We start from the raw sequence: 22,606 nt of genomic DNA on the forward strand, positions 1-22,606 counted from the left end.
TGGACTCACTTTGTAGACCAGGCTGGTCTACAACTCACACAGACCTGCCTGCTTCTGCCTCCCAGAGTGCTGGGACTACAGGTGTGCACACCACACCTGGTTTATTTATTCTTCAGGAAGGTCATACATGTGCATAATATATTTTGATCATATCCATTCCCCTACTGCCTGCCTCCAACTTCTCCACAATCTGTTTTTTTCTAACAATAATATCCTTGACAGTGGTCAGGCAGTCAGTCCACAGGGGTCACACTTCCACATAGATGGACAGCGAAACCAAGACATCTTTTTTCTTGCAGAGAAAGCCAGGGGTAAAGCATTATATATGTTTTGCTTGTCTGTTTTAAATGGGGGACAGCTCAAGAAAAGTGGAAGCTTTATGAGAGCAGCAACCAGGCTGGTTTTGTGGTAACCTCTGTATCCCCAGAACAGAGCTGTGCTGAAAATGCAGGAGCCCATTGTCCTTGTTCATATATGCAGAATTTTGTGCACATGAAACTGAAGGGAAGAGACCCCATAGTCCTGTAGGCTGGGGTGAGGAGAGATATTCAGTGTTTTCCCTTTATGTTTGTCATTCTAAATGTAACTCTGCAAATAGATATTGCTTTCATACTATACTAACTATCACCGCCATCACTATTTATATTTTTCAAGTAAGAGTTTTTATTTTTTTTTAATTTTAGGCTGGTCTTGAACTTGACATGTAGCCAAGCATGACCTTCAACTTCTGATTCTCCTGCCTCCACATCTCAATTGCTTGTATTACAGACTTGCGCCATCATGCTTTGTGTATGCGATGCTGGGGATCCAATCCAGAGCTATGTGTTTGCTAGGCACTCACTCTACTAACTAAGCTACAATTTCCTACCTATAGATGAATCTTGAATCAGAATGTGGATGTTCTGGAAAGATATCACACCCAAAGACCTAGATCTGTGTGATCTGGCTGAAATACAGACACACCTGTAACCCCAGGAGATAGAGGCAAGAAGATCGTTGAGCTCAAGGCCAGCCTGGTATATAGCAACTTTCAGGTAAAGAAAAACTTAGATCTAGGCATGGTGGGAGACACTTTTAATCCCAGCACTCAGGAGATAGAGGCATGCAGAGTTCTATTCAGGCAGTTTGGTTGAGTCAGTGAGTTGAGAGGCAGTTCAGTGGAGTTGAGCTGGAAGTTCAGTTTGTGGAATTCAGAGGCAGTTTTACTGGGAGAGTTTTACAGAGACTGGTTAAGAGAGAATAAGCTAGACACAGATAAAGACAGAAAGAGCCAGAGAATGAGAAGGAGCCAGAACATTAAAACAGATTGCTAAAGTTAGCTTGAGGCCAGGCAGAGCAATTTCATCAGAGGCCAAGACAGAAGCTAGTTTGGATCAGTCAGCTTGGAGAGGAGTTTTGAGCCAGACAGCTGTGTTGAAACAGCCAGCCAGAGTTCAGAAAGAACTATAAAGGGTGAGTTTATTCATCAGTAAGTCTCAGATGCTGAAAAAATTCTAAGCCTAAATTAGATTGTACAGACACCAGAAGCTTCAAGGATTAGGCCTAAGCTAGCAGATGGAGGCAATAAGCCTCTGAGATGACAATTACATCAGGAAAATACAAGATACTTTTACATCCACCCACCACGAGTATTCTTAGTAATGATGACATAGCTCTGGTGCTGGACATGGTGGCTCATGACACTCAGAGGCAGGAGAGAAGCTTCAAGTTCAAGGCCAGTGTCATACACATGGTGAGTTCAATGCCAAGCAGTGCTACATAGGGAGAACATAAGGCCATCTCTGGCTACATACCCAGTTTGATACCAGCTATCTGTCTTAGTTAGGGTTTCTATTGCTGTAATACCATGACCAAAAGCAACCTGGAGAGGAAAGGTTTTATTTCAGCTTAAAGTTCCACATCACAGTCTATAATCAAAGGAAGTCATTGCAGAAACCTGGAAGCAGGAACTGATGCAGAGACCATGATGAAACAGTGATAACTGGCCTTTTCTCTTAGGTTACTCAGTTTTTCTTATACACACCAGGACCATCTTGCTCAGACTTCGAATCATCCACAATGGGCTGGGCCCTTCCACATCAATCACCAATTAAAAATTCCCTGGGCCTAGTTTCCCACCTCTGTAATCCCAGCACTCAGGGAGGTGGAGGAAGGCAGGCTCTCTGGAAGTTCGGGGCTAGCCTGGTCTACGAAATAAGTCCAGAACAGCCAACACTACACAGAGAAAACCTGAAACCCTGTCTCAGAAAAACCAAACAACAACAGCAACAAAACCCTGTAGACTTGCTTACACGCCGATTTTATGGAGGCGTATTCTCCATTAAGATTCCTTATTCTGGAGGGAACTAGTTCCCAGAAGGCATCCTCTGACCTCTAAACCTTCATCATGACATGGACCTCCTTCTCCAGCACACACAGTAAGTACATACACTTAAGAAAAAAAAATTAAAAAATAATTCCTTCTTCCCCGATAATTTTACCTTTTATCAAGTTGACATAAAACTGGCCAGCACAGCAGCATACCTAATGTCGGGTGACAGACTTCTACTGAAGAAACACAATGCACACATGTCTTCTCACCTCAGACAGTAATCCCATGACAAAATATAGCTTCCACCAGAGTCCAACTTGGTGAACCAATGAGTTTTATTAGAGTTATTTATAGGAGTAACTATAAATACTTGAGGGGTTACTTACAGGAGCAGAAATGACTTAAAGACAGCTGTAATCAACAAAGCTCACCTCAGCATGGGTGACAGCTAACAAAGCTAAGAACCTGAAGTATGCTGTATAGCCTACAGGCAGCTCAATAGGCTGGAGAGTGTCCTCTAGAGTGTCCTTTCCAGCAGCTCATTCGGTCTAAGCTTTTTCCAGGCAGCTCAGTTAGTATCTGCTTCTTCCAGGAGGCTGATCTGGTCTCATCTGAGAGGCTTATTTGCAGCTTGGCTTGTCGGAGAGTGACTCTCAGTAGTCCTAGTGTTTGCTCTTGGAAGGGAGGGACCTAGCGAATCTGGTCAGTTTCATGGACTTCCTGAAATTAGTTTGAGTTATTTGTTTCCCTGGAAGACAAAATGTTTTAACATTGGAGGAAAATGCTACGGGATATCTAGACTACATGAAACCATGTCTCAACCTTTCACCTAAAGGGGAAAAAAGAAGGCCAATGAAATGACTTTGCAGATGAACTGTGGCCAAGCCTGACCAGCTGAGTTCTATCCTTGATCCTACAGGGTAGGAGAGAATGAACCCCTGAAAGTTGTCTGATCTCCACACTTGGGTTGCGGCATGAAACCATGAGGCATGGTGGAACACACACACAAAGTGATAGTAGTATTTTTTTTAAAAGAAGTAAAAAGAACGGAGTCTGGAAGTAGCAAAGTACACTCATAATACTAGCACTCAGCAGGCTGAGGCAGAAAGATCTTGAGTTGGAGTCCTACAGATATCCAAGCCAGTGTAAGCTACACATAAAGACCCTTTTCAACCCCCCAAATGAAAAAGAGATGGTTTCTCAATTTCTGTTTCTCTTGCTGTGTCCAGATATCTTGATGAAAACCACTTTAGGGAGATTTGTTTTACTCCCAGTTCAACATACAAACCATCATGTCTGGGAAGTGATGGCAGCAGCAGCTTGAAACAGCTGGTCACATCCCATCTGCTGTCAGGAAACAGGCATGAAGGCATGCTGCTCCTCCGTTCCCTCCGACCATCATACAACCACAGATCCCAGCCAGTGGATGATGCCACCCACAGTCGGCCGGTTTTCCATCTCCACCAGTGTAATCAAGACAATCCCCTATAGGTACCTCCTTCTAGGGGCCATCTTCCCTGTAATTCTAGATCCTGTCAAGTTGACAGTTAACACTAATTATCACAGATAGGAATGAATAACCAGAAATAAAATGAGAAGAACAGTTCAATAGTGTATGCGAACTCTTCAAGGCAGCAGAAATAAGAACCCCTAAACATGGAAAAGATTGAGAAAACAGATGTTTTGGGACTAGATGAAATAATGCATATTTTTTTCAAGATTTTTGTATGACTTAATTTTCTTGTGCATCCAAAGGTTGGAAAAGAATTTAAAATGTTCAAGAAGCCAGGCGTGGTGGTGCATGCTTGTAATGCCAGCACTCAAGGAGGCAGAGTCAGGCAGATCTCTGTGAATTTGAGGCCAGCTTGGTCTACAAAGTAAGTTCAGGACAGCCAAGACTACACAAAGAAATCCTGTCTTGAAAAACCAAGAAAAAAAAAAGTCCAAGAAGGTTTTTTGTTGTTGTTGTTTTTTAATGTGCATGTTTTGCTTACATATATGTCTGTGTGAGGGTGTAGGATCCCTGGAGCAGGAGTTACAGACAGTTGTGAACTGCCATGTTGGTGCTGTGAACCTGGGTCTTTTGGAAGAGCAGCCATTGCTCTTAACTGCTGAGCCATCTCTCCAGCCTCCCACCCCAAGAAGTTTTGTTTAAAAAAAAAAAGTCTGTTTTTGTAAAATGTAAAAATGGATTTATTTCCACAGTTATCATCTATATGACTTTTCTTGATGTTTCCTCAGCTCTCTGGTTTGGTGTCTTCAGACAATCCTCCCTGTGTTTCCCCTTTGTTTTCTAGGCCAAAACTGTCTTAGAGGGCTATGTTGGTCCATTTCCCATTACTATTACAAAATACTGAAGCTTGGTAACTTTGTAAGAAAAGAGGCTTATTTTACTCACAGTTTTAGAGGTTAGAGGTTAGCTTGGCATAAACTCTAGTAAGGTCTCTGTGGTGGACCACATAATGGCAATAGCATCGTGGTGGTTGTATGTGTGAAATGGAGAGTGCCAGAAAGTCAGAAACTCTTTCACAATGCCCTCTCATGAGAGCAATCAGGATCCCGAAAGAACTATCTTAATTCCTTTCAGGAAAACTCCTGTAGCACCCCAATAAATTCTCACTCAAACCCAACTCTTGGTACCATCACTTTTTAACCTTACTCAGTGGCGACCAAGCTGCCAACACATGAGCCTTTAGGGGTTTTAGTTGTTATTGTTGTGAAGAGACATCATGACCTCAATAACTCTTATAAAGAAAAACATTTATTTGGGGCTGGCTTACAGTTCAGAGGTTTAGTCCATTATTGTCATGGTGGGAAGCATGGCGGTGCGCAGGCAGACATGGTGCTGAAGAGGTAGCTGAGAGTTTTACAGGATCAGAGTTCTACAGAGTTCCTGAGGATCAGCAGGCAGCAGGAAGAGAGGGTGAACCACTAGGCTTGGCTTGAGCTTCTGAAACCTCAAAGCACACCCCTAGGGACACACTTCTTCCAACTAGGCCACACCCACTTCATCAAGGCCACACCTCCTAATAGTGCCACTCTCTGAGTCAATGGAGACCATTTTCTTTCAAAAGACCACAACGGGACAAACTTCACGCAAACTCTAGCCCTGGCAGGTCCCAGTCTGCGTGGCTACTGGCCCCTGAACCAACAGTTCCACTTCTCTTTCCATCTGCTTTTAAACTTTCAAGACCCCGTTTCCTAACTGTCTGTTCTCCTTGCCTGGACATTTTTACAACTAACTCCAAAGACATTTCATCAGCCCCACCCATTTCCATGCTTCTCAAGGTTCAGCAAGCGCTCCTTTTCTGATTCTGCTCTAAGCTGAGTTTCTTCTTCTAGCCTAATGTACCTGACATTCCTGTCTATCAAGCAAGACTTTTTCCTCCTAAGGGCCTGAGCTTTTTCCTTCTCTGCTGATTATAGGTGATTACCAGGGTTTCAATCACTTGAAGCCTCAGCTCACATTACCTCTGATCCTCCATTTCAACAGTCTGTCTTGTCACCTTTTATGATGACTACATTAGCTTGTTAGGACTGTTATAACCAAGTGCCAAAAACAAAATGGCTTAAAACCAAAATTTTAATTAATTTTAATTACAATTAGTTTTTAATTTTAATTAATTAATTTTAAAAATTTGAATAAGAATGGCTTCATGGGCTCATATGTTTGAATACTTGGTTTCTAGTTGGTGAAACTGTTTGGAGAGTGTATTAGTTAGGACTACCTAGAGAAACAGAAGTGATAGAATATAAGTATATATATTTAATATAAATATGTATTATATAACAAATAAATAAACAAATACATACTTAAAGAGGGTTTGTTAGAATGGCTTACAAGCTGTGGTCTAGCTGGTCCAACAATATCTGTTTCCCGATGGCAAGCTGAGAATTCAGCAGCTGTTTAGTCCACAAGGCTGGAGATCTCAGCTGGTCTTCAGTGTACACGGGCATCCAGAAGAAGTTGGCTCTAATGGCAGTGAAGTGAGATTGAGGGCAAGCAGGCGAAGAGCAAAAGCCTCTTTCTTCCTTGTCCTTAGACAAGAAGATATGGCCCAGATTTGGGGTGGTTCTTTCTACCTCAAATTAGCAATATAATAATAACTGAGACATCATGTCAAATAAGCCAATTAACTAAAAACCCCCTCACAGTGCCCAGTGAGTGGGGCTTTTAGTTAATTCCAGATGTAGTTAAGCTGACAACCAAGAATAGCTATCACAGGGAGGAGAAGGAGCTGTGGCCTTGTTGGAGGAGGTGTGTTGCTGAGGGCAGCCTTTGAGGCTTCAAAAGCCTTGACCATTCCCAGTATGTCCTATCCCTACTTCCTGCTTGTGGATTGGGATGTGAGCTCCCCGCTGTTTGTGGTGCCATGCCTTTGCTCTGTCACCCTCTGAGACTGTAAGTCAAATTAAGCGCTTGCTTTTGTAAGTTGCCTTGGTCATAATGTTTTGTCACAGCAGCATAAAAATAACTAAAACATCATTCTTACAGGATCCCACTGTGAACCCCAAAATTGTGAACTGTAAAACTTTGTTTCTTGTTTGGCGTGGTTGCCACCAATTATTTGTTTTCCTCAGCTTGTAGAAACATGACCCTCACCTCTGCCTTTATCTTCAAATGATATTCTTCATATAGGTATTTTTGTTCAAACTTCCCGCCCCATCCCCCTGAGTGCAGAGATTATAGGCATAGCTTTCATTTCTCCATTTTTAAAGGGCACCAGGCAGATCAGATTAGTGACCACCCCAGCTCTGTCTCATCTTATCTTGAGTAGCCCTTGAAGAAGACCTGTTTTCTGATAAGGTCACATTCTGAGGCACTTGGGGGTTAAGATGTCAGCATACCTTTGTGGGAGACACAATCTAATCCATAATCATGATGTTCCAGACTCTATTGCTGTGAAAAAATTACTCTAAGACATAATGGCTTCAAATGTCCATTTTATTATGCTGATGGAGTCAATGGATCAGGAATTCAGACAAAGTGCTATGAAGGTGCTTGTGTCTCCTTCATGACGTCTTGGGCTTTGATGCCCTGGGATGACCTGATTGGCAGGGCCAGGTTCATCTAGTGGCTTTTTCCACTCAAATATCTGGCTGTTGATGCAGGCTTTTGGCTAAGACTTCAGTTAGGTTGATGAAATAAGCCACACACATGGGCCTCTTCTTGTGGCTTAAACTCAAGGCAATGTTTTAATTAGCCCTAATTGTCAATTTGACACAGCCCAAGTCATCTTAGAGGAATGGCTTTCCCACTAAGGAATTGCCTAAATTAGATTGGCCTGTGGGCTTCTTGGTGGGGGATTGCCTGGGTTGTTAACTGATATAGAAGAGCCTGGCCCACTGTAGGTGGCAAAATTCCCTGGGCAGGCAGTCCTGGGTTGTATAAGAACTCTAGGTAAGAATGAGCCTAGGAACAAGCCAGCAAGCAACCATTTCCATATGTCTTAGTTGGGGTTTTTATTGCTGTGATGAAACTTCCTGACCACATTGGGAGGAATGAGTTTATTTGGCTTATACTTCCAGATCATTGGAGGAAGTCAGGACAGGAATTCAAGCAGGGCTGCAGTCTGGAGGCAGGAGTTGATGCAGAGGCCATGGAGGGTGCTGCTTACTGGTTTGCTTCCCATGGCTTGCTCAGCCTGCTTTCTTATAGCACCCAGGACCACCAGCCCAGGGTTGGCACCACCCACCAGAGGCTGAGCCCTCCCCCATTGACTTCTAATTGAGAAAATGCCTTACAGCTGGATCTCATGAAGGCATTTCCTCAACTGAGGCTTCTTTCTCTCTGATGATCCTAGCTTGTGTCAAGTTGACACACAAAATCGATTGGTAGACCATGGTTTCTGCCTTGTGTTCCTGCTTAAACATCTAACCTGAGCCAGGTGATGGTGGTGCATGCCTTTAATCCCAGGACTCGGGAGGCGAGAAACCCTGCTTTGACAAACAAACAAACAGACAAACAGACAGACAAGCAAAAAAGAAACACCATCATTCCTTGAGCTCCACACCTTTGTTCATCAGGATCAGCAACACTGGGTAGCCCACAATGTCCCCTTCAGATTCTGATGATGCTGAACTTTATCCTCTGTCACTGTATTTCTCCTGTCCTTTGTTCTTTCACCCTGTATTAGCTAACTTTCCTGTTGCTGTGATAAAATACCCTGAAAAAACTTGCTTAAGAGATAGAGTTTATTTTGGCTCACAGTTGAAGAGTATGGTCTACCTTGGCGGGGGGTCATGGTGGCAGGAGCTTGAGGTGGCCAGTTGCATTGCATCCAAGGTCAGGAAGTAGAGTATGATGAAAGCTTTGAGTGTGTCTGTATGGCTTGCTTTCTCCTTTTTATTCAGTCCAGAGTCCCAGCTTATTTTTCACTTTACCTACTTGTGGGTTAACATCAGTTAACATAATCTAGATAATCTCTCATGAATTTGCCCAGATATTTGTTTCCATGGTGATTCCAATCCCAGCAAGTTGGCAATCAAGATTAATCACAACTCTCTGAATTTAATGCTTTTTTATATAGTTTGAAAGAGATCAAGACTCAAGGAAGGGAGGCAGAGGGGGAGGTTTGTGTGTGTGTGTGTGTGTGTGTGTGTGTGTGTGTTTGCGTGTTTGTGTATGTTTCCAGGTATTGAGCCCAGATCTCCCAACAGGCTAGGTTGGGAGTCTACCACTGGGTTCTTAAAGTTAACTTTTCAATTAACTTTCCCAGTGTTCACTTTAATTTTAAGATAAAGACATTAGAGTATATTCGTTAAAAAGTAAAAAGGTGATGGGAATAACCATGATAAAAGGGTTGGAGGATATGTTTCAGTGGTTTGTGAAACCCTGGGTTAATTCCAAACACCAAAGGCGGTAGAGGGGTAGACTTTTCTCAATAAAGAAGACTAATGGTGCCAGAAAGCCTGAGATGACTTGACATGGTAGATGTAGCAGGTTTAGTAAATCGAAGTCCAGAGAGACAGTGGATAATTTCCTGTCTTCTGGTGTCCTATGAGTTATCTAACAACCCTAAAACAGGAATGCAGTATGTAAAGGGGTTGTATGCCTGCATGTAGTGGGAGTCGGAACTTTCAAGCCTTTTCCAGCTGTCACATTCCAACACTCCAGAATGAATTCCTACTTCTACCAGAAGGGAAACTGCTTTCAACCCCATCGTCTGCCCCATGATGGACAAACTGGCAGGAAAATGCCAGACTAAAAGCTGTGGAAAAGTTCTAGCTTGGAAAACCAGTTCCTAAGTGATGTGGAGATTTCTGTAATGCAAAGGGGCACTGGATTGGGTGAGTCATAGTGCCTCTGGTCAGGCTCCAATTCTGGACACCAGCTCAACTGTAGGGCGGGTAGGAGATGTAGCCTGAGGCCTCAGTGTGCGCCTGCGCCGCTTCAGGCTCCGCCCTCTCCCAGCTTCACATCCGGGTCCTAGGAAGGGGCGTGCCCTGCTGGAGGGGCGGGCCCGCAGAGGGAAGGAAAGATGTCGTGGGAAGCTGGAGAGCAGGGAGGGAGCGAGGCGGGGATGTAGGCGGGACTGGGGGCGGGGCGGCGCGCGGGGTCACGTGACGTGCGTGGCGACGTGTCGGCCATCTTGTGTTGTTGAGGCTGAGGATTGACTTGGGTTCTGAGAGACTCCTGTCCCGGACCGCAGGTAACCAGTGGCTCGGTGTGTCTCCCTTGCCCGCGGCCATCCTGCCCCTAGGCCCCGCCGCGGCGCCCCGAGCCGCTGTGGCCTGGTGCCCACCGTCGCGTCCCCGCCGCTCCGGCCCGAGCCGGCCGCATGGACACACTCTGTCTGCCCGGCAGCGGCCGCGGCCGGCTGGGGGCGTCAGACGTGGGGACAGGGCAGGTGCGGGGTTGGCAGGAGCCTCCTCCCTGGCTAGGGCCGCGGCGGGCCCGGGCGCGTCCCGGCCGAGGACAGCCCTGTGTCTTCGCCCCCGTGGCATCGCTGAGGAGAGGAGGCGGGAGGCGGGGTGGGCAGTGTCAGGCCGGAGGGCTAGCCTTCCGCTGCCCGCTCGGGGCTGGCAGCCCGCGCAGCCTCGGGGTGCCTCGGCTAACAGCTGCTGCGAGCGGACAGCTGCTCCTGCCGGCGCTCCTGCCCGCACCTGCCCCGGGGAGGTGCGCCCTTGCCTTCCCCGCCGAGCATCTGGACTAGGGGAGACTGCTTCCACGGCCGGAGGACTGGTCTGGAGCAGGCCCCAGGCGAGGTGGAGTCATGATCTGATCCTGGGACTGAGAGGCTTGGGAAAGTAGAGCCCGGGGCAGCTCTGGCGACCCGAATGTTCACGCCGGGTTGAAATAGGCAAGCAGTTTACCACGAAGCACTCTTGAACACTTCAGTTTTGTAGCTGAAATATCAGTCAGTCAAGCGAGCAGGGAATGGGAGGGTTTGAAAGAAGCAGGTTGTGTGACCGCGTTTGGGAAGCAGTAACGTTGCTTTGCATTTTTCTAGTACTGTCTCTCCCCACCTCCCGTTTTCTTGAAAGTCAAAGCACTTAAACACACGTAGTGGCTTTATTAGGAAGGTAAGTATTCCAACATAACTTAAGAAATTAAGTAAGGGACTCGAATTCGATATGGTTTTCCACCTAGTACCATATATTTTGGATTATAGTTAGTTTTGGCTCAGTGTTGTATTCAGGGACTATAGTCTTCCTTATGTAGTTTCTCCAGTTTAGTAACAATGAATTCCTAGATTATAAAAAATGTGTCATACTTTTTTGTACGTTAATTTTCATCCTTTTAATTTTGTGGCTCTGACTGGCAGAACTTGTCCGTTTTTGTTAGAACATATACTTTGTCCTCACCTAATGATGCTTCCCTAGTGTAGCAGCTTTTGAATTACTTAAATTGGGATATGTACTTTGTTGTCCCATTAGAAGACACTAGAAGCTGTGTGTGGTGGAGCATGCCTTCAATCCCATCACCCGGGAGGCAGAGGCAGGTGGATCTCTGTGAGTTTGAAGCCAGCCTGGTCTACAGAGTGAGTCCAGGACGGCACAGCCCAGGGCTCTGTTACGCAGAGAAACCCTGTCTCGAAGCAAACGAAAAGAAAACAGAAAAAAAGACACTGGAAAAACATTTAGAAGTGACATGTATCTGGAAAAATACCAACATTGAGGAGTTAATGTAGATGATGGTGGTGATTTGCTAGAAAGGAAAAGACCATACCTTTCCTGGGTGCTTGACAAAGGCTTTAGGGTTTTGTGGCTGGGGAAGAAGGGATTACACACTGTATGCTGCCATTTATTTTTTTTTGTTTGTTTTCTTTTGCACTAACTTAAAGTACTTACTAGAGTGCTGTATGCTGAGGGATAAAAATTTCTGTTTCTCTGGAGCTCATCTCTAGACATCTGAATACTTAAATAAAAAGATACAAATGCTTCTTGATGGCTACATCCCTTAAATTGATTGAAAGTTGAAATATTGTAATATTGCACTTAATAAAATCGGCCTACTGCCCATTGTAACAGTAAAGCCTCCTATAGAATCGTGATTACTTCTCCTTGTATGGCTAGATATGCGACTTATTTATTTATTTATGGGCACTCTCTGGTCCTAGCCAGCAACACCAGGGATAATTGTACTGCATCCCGCTAACTCAGGAAGAAATGAAAACTCGAAACGTGAAGGATGATTTCTACTTGAGCCCATGTTGTTTTTCCATCATAGTGAAGTACACACTCTTTAAGTCGAGCCATTCTGTGTAGGCACCATCTGGATCATGTAGAAGTAATTGGTTGGGGAAAAATGAGATAGGGAGACAGGATAATAGTTGTGGGAAGGGTTAATTTTTAAATTTAGTCCCCTGAGGAGACTTTACAGGTAAGCTCAAATTTGAGGAAACACCTGATAGGTATAGGGCAGGAGAGGCAGAAAGGGCAAAGACCATAAGACCAGAAGATAAAACTTAGGTGGGCCCTATTCAGGGCTTGCTGGGAAGAGCGCTGAGGCTAGCTAGTTTGGAGAGACTGGAAGAAACTGAAAGGAATGTGCCTACACACCTCTTTGGTAGGAAGATGAGATGGGTCATTTACTGTTTTGGAGTCTTTTCCTTTTTTCCTGAGAGAGACAGAGAGAGGCAGACAGATGTGTGTGTGTGTGTGTGTGTGTTTGTGTTTGTGTTTGTCACTTGTAATCCAGGCTGGTCTCAAACCAGTTTTTCTCCTGCCTTAGCCTCTCAAGTGCTGAGATCAATGGAAAATCAGATTCTATAAACTTGAGCGAAGATCCCTCCCTCCCATTCATCTGGAAAACTCAGGATGGTCATCTCTTTCAGGGAGTTATAATGAATTTTTTTATCTTAAAATTTTAGATGTGATTGGTGTTAGACTGCATGGAGATACTTTTTAAAGAAGGGTACCCCAGCTTCTTGATTTAAAGTGGGAGCGCTGCAAGCTCAGGGACTGCCTGGGAGCCTAGTGAGACACTGAGACTCAGAAGAGCTAGCTCAGTGGTAGACCACTTGCCTAGCATGCCCGATGTCTAGGTTCAGCCTCAGTATTGCTGAAACAAAAAAGAATGGGAAGTTTCAGAATACTTGGGAATGAGGAATTGTCCCCTGACATTAGTGGTTAAGGAATATAATCAATGGGTCGGTATATTAGCTCAAATTATTCCTAATTGGTTAGTAGAGTTTCTTTTAATTCTCTACAGTCCAGCCTAGTTTTAACTGGCTTAGGGACCTTCTCTCTCTCCTAATTTCAATGGATATCCTTTAAACCATTTTGCTTGTGTAGAGTGTTTTCTGTTTTTCTTTTACCTTTTAGACTAATTAATTAATGATGCTTAGTAGGCTGGGGAAATTTTTTTCTTAGGGGCTTCCAGCTTATTTTCATGTTCATAAATGGCTGATAAAATAATCTTTCATTTTAGCTTACCTGGTAAGTTTAATATTTTGACTTTTGGGTCCCCCCCCTTTTTTTTGCTGATGAATTGCCTATATGAAAAATAATTTATAGTAGACTTGTCTCAAAGTCACAAGAAGATGGGAGTTACAAGGTCGGAGCAGTGTGAATGGAGCTTTGCAGCTAAAGAGGACACAGTGGCAGTGCTGAGGTAGTGTTTTAACTCCTTGCAGCTACATCATGTTGCCTTGCTGAAACTTTGGAATGACATTTTCAAATTACAATGTCTTTGATGTCATTTATTTGTTTATTTGTTCTCATGACTCTGCATTTTAATACTGTGTACATGTATTTTCATTTTGTTGACCTTCACAATGGAAGATATATTGGTAGTAATTGCTGTCTGGGAAGACCTTTTTAGGTGGAAAGACAAACTATTTTATCCCTGACTCTTCTAAAAGATGTATGGTTTGTGCTGTTTAAAAATCGCTGACTTTTTCTTTTTGCTTTTATTTTTTTTGCAGTTTTCCATTAGCCCCTGCTTATAAAATTTATGTACTTTCTGTTTTATTCTATAGTTAGACCAGTCTCATAGGTTTTGATCTACGGTTTATGTTGGGGTTAATCTATGTATATTCAAGGCAAGTTAAATGTACCATCTTTCTTCAACAGTTGAATTCTTTTCTTTTTTTTTTTTTGAGACAGGTTTTACTGTGTAGTCCTGGCTGTCCTGTCCACTCTGTAGACCAGGTTGTTCTCGAACTCAGAGATCCGCCTGCCATTGCCTCCCCAGTGCTAGTATTAAAGGCGAGGGCCATCACTCCAAGACTAACATTATATAGTCCAGGCTGGCCTAGAACTTGTGATCCTCTTGCCTCTCTGCCTTCTTTAGCAAATCCTACTCGTGTGCGCCACCAAAACTGAATTTTCTTAAGATTGCTTGTAAAGCAATTAATTCTTGTATAAATCTGAACCTTTTTTTTCACCTTCCCCTTTACCTTTATTAGTGTTATTTTAAAATTACATTTATTCATTTGTGTGTGTGTGTGTGTGTGTGTGTATATGTGTATGTGTGTGTGGGTGTGTGGGTATATGAATGCATCCATGCCATTAGGTGTTTGTGGAGGTCAGTGGACAACTTGTGGAAGTTGGTTTTTTTCCTTCTAGTATGTGGGTCCCAAGGATTGAATCAGTTTATCAGGCTTGACAGTAGGTGCCTGTACTCCCTGAGCCATCTTGGTGGCTTTCTTGTTAGTGTTTTCTGGTAGATGTTGTAGAGTTGCCATTGATTTTTGACTTCCTGAAGAATTCTATCACTAAAATTAAATGATTTTGAACTTTATAAGTTTGCTTTATTTCTTTTGTTTAAAAAGAATGTCTGTGGTGGTTAGAGGACAGCTTTGTGGAATAGGCTTTTCCCTTCCACCATTCAGGTCCCTGGAGTTGTAACCCATGTTATCAGGCTTAAGGGCTAGTGCCCATACCACTGAATTGTCTCACAGTTGTGTCCCCTTAACCCCATTGCCCAGACAGGAGGTCATGTAGCCCAAGCCAGCCTTGAACTATGTAGCTGAGGATGATCATGAACCTCTTGATCCTCCTGTCTCTAACCGGAGTGCTAGGGTTACAAGTCTGTACTTCCTGCTGCCCCCGTCCCCATTCATGCCAGGCAGATATTCTCCATTGAGTTAGTTATATACGTCTCCAGCCCATATGAATATTCTTGACTAGATTTTATTTTGCCAAGTTCTCATATGAATAAGAAATACACTAATTTCATAGGAATATAAAATTATACCATTGTTGACTTGCCGTTAATTTTGTGTGAGGTCAGGAGGGAAGAAATCTGAAAACAAACAAAAAAAAATATCCCTTTAAGTCACCAAACTTAATTTTATAAAATGTTTTCTAAACAGCCATGGTGCACAGCCCAGTAACCAAACACTTGGGAGGTAGAGGCTGGAGGATCAGGAGTTCAAGGTCATCCACTACTACATAGTGAGTTTGAGGCCAGCCTGGGCTACAAGAGAGACTGTCTCAAAAACAAGAAAAAGTTTTCAAGGTTACCTCTCCATAGTAAGAAACACTTTTTGTTGTGGTTGTTAACTGAAAGGTTTTATTAGCTTGAGCTTAAAAGATATGTTGGAATTTTTAAGTCCATAGGAGAATTCGTTATATTATCTAGTTCTACTTCCCTTTTCTTCCCCTTTTAAAAAATGTAGCGTTTATGGGGCTGGAGTAATGGCTTGGCAGCTAAGAGCACTTGCTGTTCTTCAGGAAGACCTGGGTTCAGTCAGTACCCATACCCAGCGGCTCACAACTGCCAGATATAGAGGGGTCAGATACTCTACTGGCCTCTTCAGCTCCCCCATCATGCACACAGGTACACACACGTACGTACGTATGAATAAATAATTAAAACATTTAAGTTAGATTTCCAAGGCTATCAGGTGAATTTAAGGATATTAATGTTACTTTTTGCAGAATTAAAAGTGGAATGGGTTTTCTCATTGTTTTCATACAGCTCATAAAATTTTCAACATAACTTTAATTTAAAAAATTACTGTTTAATTTTATGTGTCTATGGGTGTTTTGCTTGCATGTATTTCTGCGTGCCATGTGTATGCCTCTGTGCCTGCAGAGGCCAGAAGAGGGCATTGGAGATGGTTGTAAGCTGACATGTGGGTATTGGGAATTGGATCTGGGTCCTCTGGAAAAGCAGCCAGTTCTCTTAACCACTGAGCCATCTCTCTAGCCCTCTGAGACAAGCTCTTGCTGTGTAGTCCAGGCATGCCTCAGAGTAATGGTCCTCTTGCCTCTCTGCCTCCTCAGTACCGGGATTACAGGTATGTGCCACCATCCTGATCTTTTTGGGACAGTATTCATCTCATTTTATTTTAGCTAAGAAACTACTTATAGTTGTGCTTGAGAACACTTTTGTAGTTCCAAATCCGCTTGTAGGTTTTTAAGGTTCTGTCTCTGCACAGCATTAAAAGCAGGCTATAGGCTAGGCTATAGTAATAGATGCATTTAATACTGGCATTTGGGAGGCAGAGGAAGGTGGATTTTTATGAGTTTACCAGGACTACATAGTTGAGACTATCTCAAAAACAAGCAGGTTGTGATTTAGCAGCTGAAGATACACCTGAAGGCTTTACTTGTTGGACATTTTGCATCAATCAGATTTTGGGGTCTCAGGGATTATTTGCATAGGATTCACAGGGTTGTGATGCTGTTACTGTTTTTTTCCTTCCTGACATCAGATACATTTTAAAGGTTAGTACCACAGCCCTTTAAAGCAGTTTTGAGGGAAAACCCCAAGTAATCACTTCTTTGAATTCCCAAATGGTGTTCATTTGTCATTGTCACCAAAACCACTTAAGACTTCTTTCTGTAGAACTTCCTATAGATTCTGTAGATGTAACAGAGTCTAGTTTGCTGTTGACTTTTGTTGTTGTTTTCTGAGACAGTCTTGCTCTACTGCCCAGGTATTGAATCCCTATGCTCAAATTACCTCTTTTGCTTAGTCCTGAGTACTACAGGCACATGCTACTGTGGGGGCAGAGGGTCTAATTTACAAACATACCAGATGTTCCTTGTATTTTAATCAGGCTTGGAAACTATTGTAAAATATATTCATGAGAAAAACTTCTTTTAAAGTTTGCTGAGATTGCTAGGTGATTCACGTTAATATTCTTTATTATTTACAGTGTTAAAAAAAGACCTGAAAACATTTGCTGAAATCTCCTGGTGTGAGATAGCAGAACTTTTGAAAAGGTGAGTTTGAAGAGAAGCACACAGTTGCAATTGTATGCTGGTAGTCCCCTATCTCCTTAAGTACTTAAGCCAGTGTGGGCTGGGTGAGTGTTCTACCAATGAGTTTTATCCATAGCACCCGAAATAGAATTGATTTGCTTTTACCTTTCGTTTTTTTTTGTCCCATTATTTCTTCTGAGGTTACAGACGACAGTGAGAAGAAATTTCTGGTACCTTTCAGATCTTTTATGAATCAAAGTAACATATCCTATCTAGATTGGTCATAGTGTGACTTTGTTTTTTAAACTGTTATAACGTTTTTTGATGACAAGGAGTGGGAAGAACAATGTTTTGGGGGCAGATGTGCTGAGGGGCCAAGGTATTTTCAAAGAACCCAAGAATTGTTCCTTCATGAGGGACTTGAACCAGAAATGTTTCTGTAGTCAGGGCTTTATGCGTTAGCAAACATGTTGAAGAAAATGACTGCTTAATTCTGGGGTTACAGGTAAACTTGAGCTCCAGTGACACCAGCAAACTGATGACTACTGTAGGGTCTTAGCTCCAATGAAGGAAATATGGTGACTCCATTTGATTTGGTTTTCCATCTTTGTTTCATTTAGTTGTGGCAAGGGTTGGGCTCCAGAAAGACAAATACAGTGAGTTTTAAGTCCTCCATTTGCCTCCAAGACTGTTGGCAGATCTTAGAGAGTGTGTGGTGGTAGCTTTTGTAAGGTAGAGCCGATGGAAACCTCTAGACATTTTTCTGTTCTAGCATTCTAGAACATTTTAATATCTTGCTAAACTTAGATGTCCTGAAAATGTAACTGCATGCATCTATTTTGGAGAATGAGGCCCAGTAATGTTTACCATGCATGAACCTCCCAGTTCACTTTTTTTTTTTAATTAAAAAATTTCTTGTGTTATGTATGTATGTATGTGGTATGTGTGGAGTGAATGCCATGGTATTTGTGGAGGTCAGAGGACAACTTTCAGGGATTGGTTCTTTCCTTCAACCATTCTGTGCCCAGGGATCATTGAGCACAGATCATCAGGTTTGGCAACAAGTATCATTTCTGACTGAGCCATTTATTTCACTAGGAAAAAGATTTAGGTTTGGAGTGGGGAAACTCAGGATAAAAGTTTAGCAATGTAACATGAAACAGGTGACCTTGCTGTATAGAAAAATTAATTGTTGATTCTTTTTATAGTTCTGAGTAACTCATGAAGCTGTATTCAAAATTTATAGATACATTATTGCACAGGGTAGTAGTACCAGGCGAACCAGGACCATGTAGTGAGATCCCCTCTCAACCAAAAACAGGTAAAGAAAAGAAACAAGAATAAAGAGTAGTAGTACTCAGTTCCTGGAGAAGATGAGTAACATAGTATAGATTTTAGAAATTACGTATTTCTATACACTACAATTATTAGGAAATTGGAAGTAAACTTACTGTTTTAAATATGGTGTTAGGGTAGGGTCCAAGCCAGGGAATTGGATATGTCTGAGTACATGATTTATTACTGAGCCACATCCTTTGCTCCTTAAGTAAACTCTGTCTATGTATGTATATATGTGAAACAGGACCACATTGTATAACCCAAGCTAGCTTTGAATTTGCAATCCTCCCCCTCCTGCTTTCTGACCTGAGTGTTAGAATTAGAGACATGCATTATTGACTTTAAACTTTTTTGGGGGATAGAGTCTCATGTAGCCAAGGCTGTCCTCAAATTTGCTATGTAGCTGAGATTGACTTTGAACTCCCAGTACTCCTGATTCTACCTCCCAAATGCTGTGGTTACAGATGTGTGCCATTGGAAACTTTATAGTCTCTGATCTCATCCCTCATCCATTATTTGTTTGTTTATTTTGAAACTCACTATGTAGAATTGCACAGTGGCCTGGAGCTCATGAATGATTGTCTTCTCTTTGCCCTGCCAATGCTAGAATGAACAGGCATGTGCCACCATGCCCAGTGTATGGCAACTTTTCCCAATGGAACATTTTGAAGTCTTATTTTTTTGTTGCATGTATATTTGTTGACTTCTAATTTTAAGTTAAAATTTTATAGCCAGGCATGGTAGTTCATGCCTTTAATTCCAGCGCTTGGGAGGTAGAGGCAAGTATATATCTGAATTTGAGGCTTGCCTGCTCTACATAGTGCGTTTCAGGACAGCCAGAGCTACACAATGAGACCCTGTCCTGAAAACAAACAGAATTATATCCCCCGCACATAGACAGATTAAACTTTTTACATTTAGTCTGTGAAATCAGAGGAGAGAACAACTTTTTTTTCACTATGTTTAAACTCAAGCTTGTTAGTGTAGCAGCAGGTGCTTTTACCTGCTGAGCCATCTTTCCAGTCTACGTATCTTGATTTTTTTTTTTGGGAATTACTAATAAAAGTGGTACATTTATGTAATAATAGGTCACAGATTGGACTTACTATACTTTTTTTTCTGACTGAAGATGTTTTGGTGTGTGCATGTACACATTTATGGATGCATGTTTACATGTGTCTATGGGCATGTGAAGGCCAGAGGTTGACATTAGGTAGCTTCCTCAATTGTTCTCTGCTGTTATTTTTGAGACAGGATCTCACTAAACCTGGAGCTCATCAATTGTCGAGGTTATAAGTGCATCAACTATACCTGACTTTTTATATGGGTGGTGAAGATCCAGAGTCAGGTCTTAATGCTTGTACAGCATGTGCTTTATTGACATAGTCATCTCCCGAGCCCAAAGACTTTTTTTTAGTTAGCAGATTATAGCTGAATTTGTTTTTAACGTAGAAGAGTTGTCTCAAATGACCTATTTTAGTAACTCTGTTGGTGAAGACATTCAGAGTTTTGTGAGTTTTACAAAGATTTTCACATGTTCTGTGAAAAAATTTTGATAGGTCCTGGGTATCCCTCTTTGGAAAACATGGGCTCAAAGGGTGAGATTATCATGTGACATGGCCATGTTGATGGTACAGTTGCATTTCTTATGTTGAGTTTTTTGGTTTGGTTTTGTTGTTTTTGAGACAAGGTCTACATGGCTACATAGCTTTGGCTAGCTTAGAACTTGCTATGTATACCAGGCTGGCCTCTGCCTCCCTCAGCTAGAATTAAAGGCATGCACCCTCACAACCAACTCTAGAACGATGAATTTTTATTCTTTTGTCGAAAGAACATCGAAAAGAAATACTTGCATATTATTCCAAAGCAGTAGGGAAACAGTATTACTTTTTATTAGAGTCATCTTTAATGGCTAGCATGTTTTTTTTGTTTTAAAGATTGTTTTTATGTGAATTAGTGTTTTGCCTGTATGTATGTCTGTGTGAGGGTATTTTGTGAGTTGTCATGTGGGTGCTGGGAATTAAACCCAGGTCCTCAGGAAAAGCAGCCAATGCTCTTAACCACTGAGCCATCTCTCTAGCCCTGTCTAGCATGTTCTTTTGAGACAAAAGTTTTTTTGTATTCAGGTTGCTCTAGGCCTGGAGGAAGTCCTAGGAGCTCTAGTTTTTTCCGCATTTGGTTGTTAGGTTATAGAGACTGAGAATTAACTGATGGCAGAATTGTTTTGGTACTTTCTAATTGGTGATCGTCACCGCATAGCTGTGAAGGAGGTAGCCGTACCCAAGGCTCCTGCTTGGGGGCTGACGAAGCACTGCCCACACCGTAGCCATTGTATAACCGGAAGAGCAGTGCTCCGAGGACCGGAATCTGTGGTTTGGAAACAGACAATTTTTTGGAAGACTTCCAAGCTCCTTACACACCTGTGTTTCTTGAGTATAAGAACATGGTCTTCTTGAAAAGAGTGCTTACTATGATGACTGAAAGGGGAAGGGGTAGTAATGGAACAGAATAAGGAAGACTGAGGAAAGGAGGAAGCAGATTACTCTTAAAATTACAAGGAGATAAGAAGGTATATTAGGCATGATTCTTTAAAGGAATAGAACTGGTAGAATGAAAATACACACATGCAGATAACACACATACATACACATTCACACACACACACACTCTAAAAGGGGATTTATTAGATTGTCCTACAGGATTCAATGCAGGTAATCCAATAATGGCTGTCTCACACTGGAGAGGCTGAGAATCCAATAGTTGTTTATTTCATGAGGCTGGGTATCTCAGGAGTCCCAATTGGGCGTGAAGGCCTAGACGATTCCTGGGTTGTTGGTGATCTTCAGTTTGCATTGGCATCTCAAAGAAGTTGAGTCTGTATCAGTGAAGGGATGCTGCTGCAGCAGGAGAGATGAACTTGCAAGCGAGAGTGAGGGAGGCAAGTAGGCAAAAAGCAACCTTTCCTTCTTCCACGTGCTTTATGTGGGTGGTCACCAGAAGATGCCACATATGTTTAGGGTGGGTCTTCCTGCTTCACATAATCTGATCAAAAATCCCTCGCAGGTGTGCCCAGCAGCTTGGGGTTTAGTTGATTCCAGATGCAGTTGAGATTAGCCATCACACTATTGAGGTTCATATCAGTATATAGTGAAAGGCAGAAAGATGCACATTTAATTATCTGTCATTTACTGCCTGAAGATTTAGATAAGTTAACTACTTGGAACCTTATTTTCCTAACTGTAAGGTATATCCTAGGGAAGTTGTGGGAATTAATCTAAATGTCTGGGAATTAGTCTAAAATGTCTAAGTGATTCCTAACATGAAGTAGTCATTCAATGAATGGTAGCTTTTATCATCTTTTATGATGTTATTACTATATAAATAGGTAAATCTTGAGTCTAAAACTTTATATGATTTTTAGAAGTTTAGCTTAGTTTTTGTTGTTGTTGTTGTTAAATATTTTGCCCGTAAGTACATATATAAACCACATATGTGTACACCACATATGTGCTTGGTACCTGAGGAATTCAGAAGAGGGGGTTAGAGTCCCTAAAACTAGTGCTAGAGATGGTTGTGAGCCATAACATGAGTTCTGGGATCCGAACCTGTGTCTTCTAGAAAAGCAGTAAGTGCTCTAATGCATTTCTCCAACCCCCCTTGGCTTTTGCTTTTTGAGATAGTTTTATCCCGTGTTTGAGTGTGTGGAGATCTGTGGCCTCTTCTTCCTGAGAGTGCAGGTTCCAGCTATACACCACCATTTAAAACTATTTTAGGGACTGAACAGATGGCTCAGTGGTTAAGAGCACTTGTTGCTCTTGTGGAAAATCTAGGTTTGGTTTCTGACACCCACATGGTAGTTTACAACCATCTGTAACTCCAGTTTAAGGGGATCCAAAGGCATGAGGGAGCATGTGGTGTGCAGCCACACATGCAGGCAAAACACAAAATAAAATGAATAAATCTTAAAAAAAACCCAAAACTAAAAAAAAAAAACAAAACAAAAAAAAACCCAAAAACCTTTTTTTTAGATTTATTTTTATGTGTATGAATATTTGCCCGCATGTATGTATGTGTACAGTACCCATGCCTGGTGTTTGGGGAAGCCAGAAGAGAGCCCCTGGAACTGGAGGTACAGATTGTTGCTACATAGGTGTTGGGAACAGAACCTGGTCTTCTACAAGAGCAACAAGTACTCTTAAAACCATTGAGCCATTTCTCAGCCTCATACACTACCATTTAAAGTATCTTTCTGTTTTTGTTTTTTGAAAACTGGTCACACTATATATCCCACTGCATGTATTTCTGCATACCACATGCATGCAGTGCTCAAAGAGGCCAGAAGAGGCTGTTGGA

General features: G+C 42.3%; 1 protein-coding gene across 5 annotated transcripts in view; it reads left to right on the top strand.

Annotated features, from left to right (window-relative positions):
- Nucleotides 1-9,846: 9,846 nt before the first annotated feature.
- The window catches only part of Gigyf2 (GRB10 interacting GYF protein 2), a 129,431-nt gene continuing 116,671 nt past the window's right edge, over nt 9,847-22,606 (top strand). For 4 of the 5 annotated variants that reach the window (XM_021644622.2, XM_021644623.2, XM_021644624.2 and 1 more), the window contains exons 1-2: nt 9,847-9,963; nt 16,870-16,936. The gene's annotated coding sequence lies outside the window, so the exon portion shown is untranslated. The remainder of the gene's footprint in view (nt 9,964-16,869; nt 16,937-22,606) is intronic. The other variant, XM_060368791.1, reaches the window with a different exon arrangement.

This window comes from Meriones unguiculatus, chromosome 15, assembly GCF_030254825.1.
Source record: "Meriones unguiculatus strain TT.TT164.6M chromosome 15, Bangor_MerUng_6.1, whole genome shotgun sequence".
NCBI lineage: Eukaryota > Metazoa > Chordata > Mammalia > Rodentia > Muridae > Meriones > Meriones unguiculatus.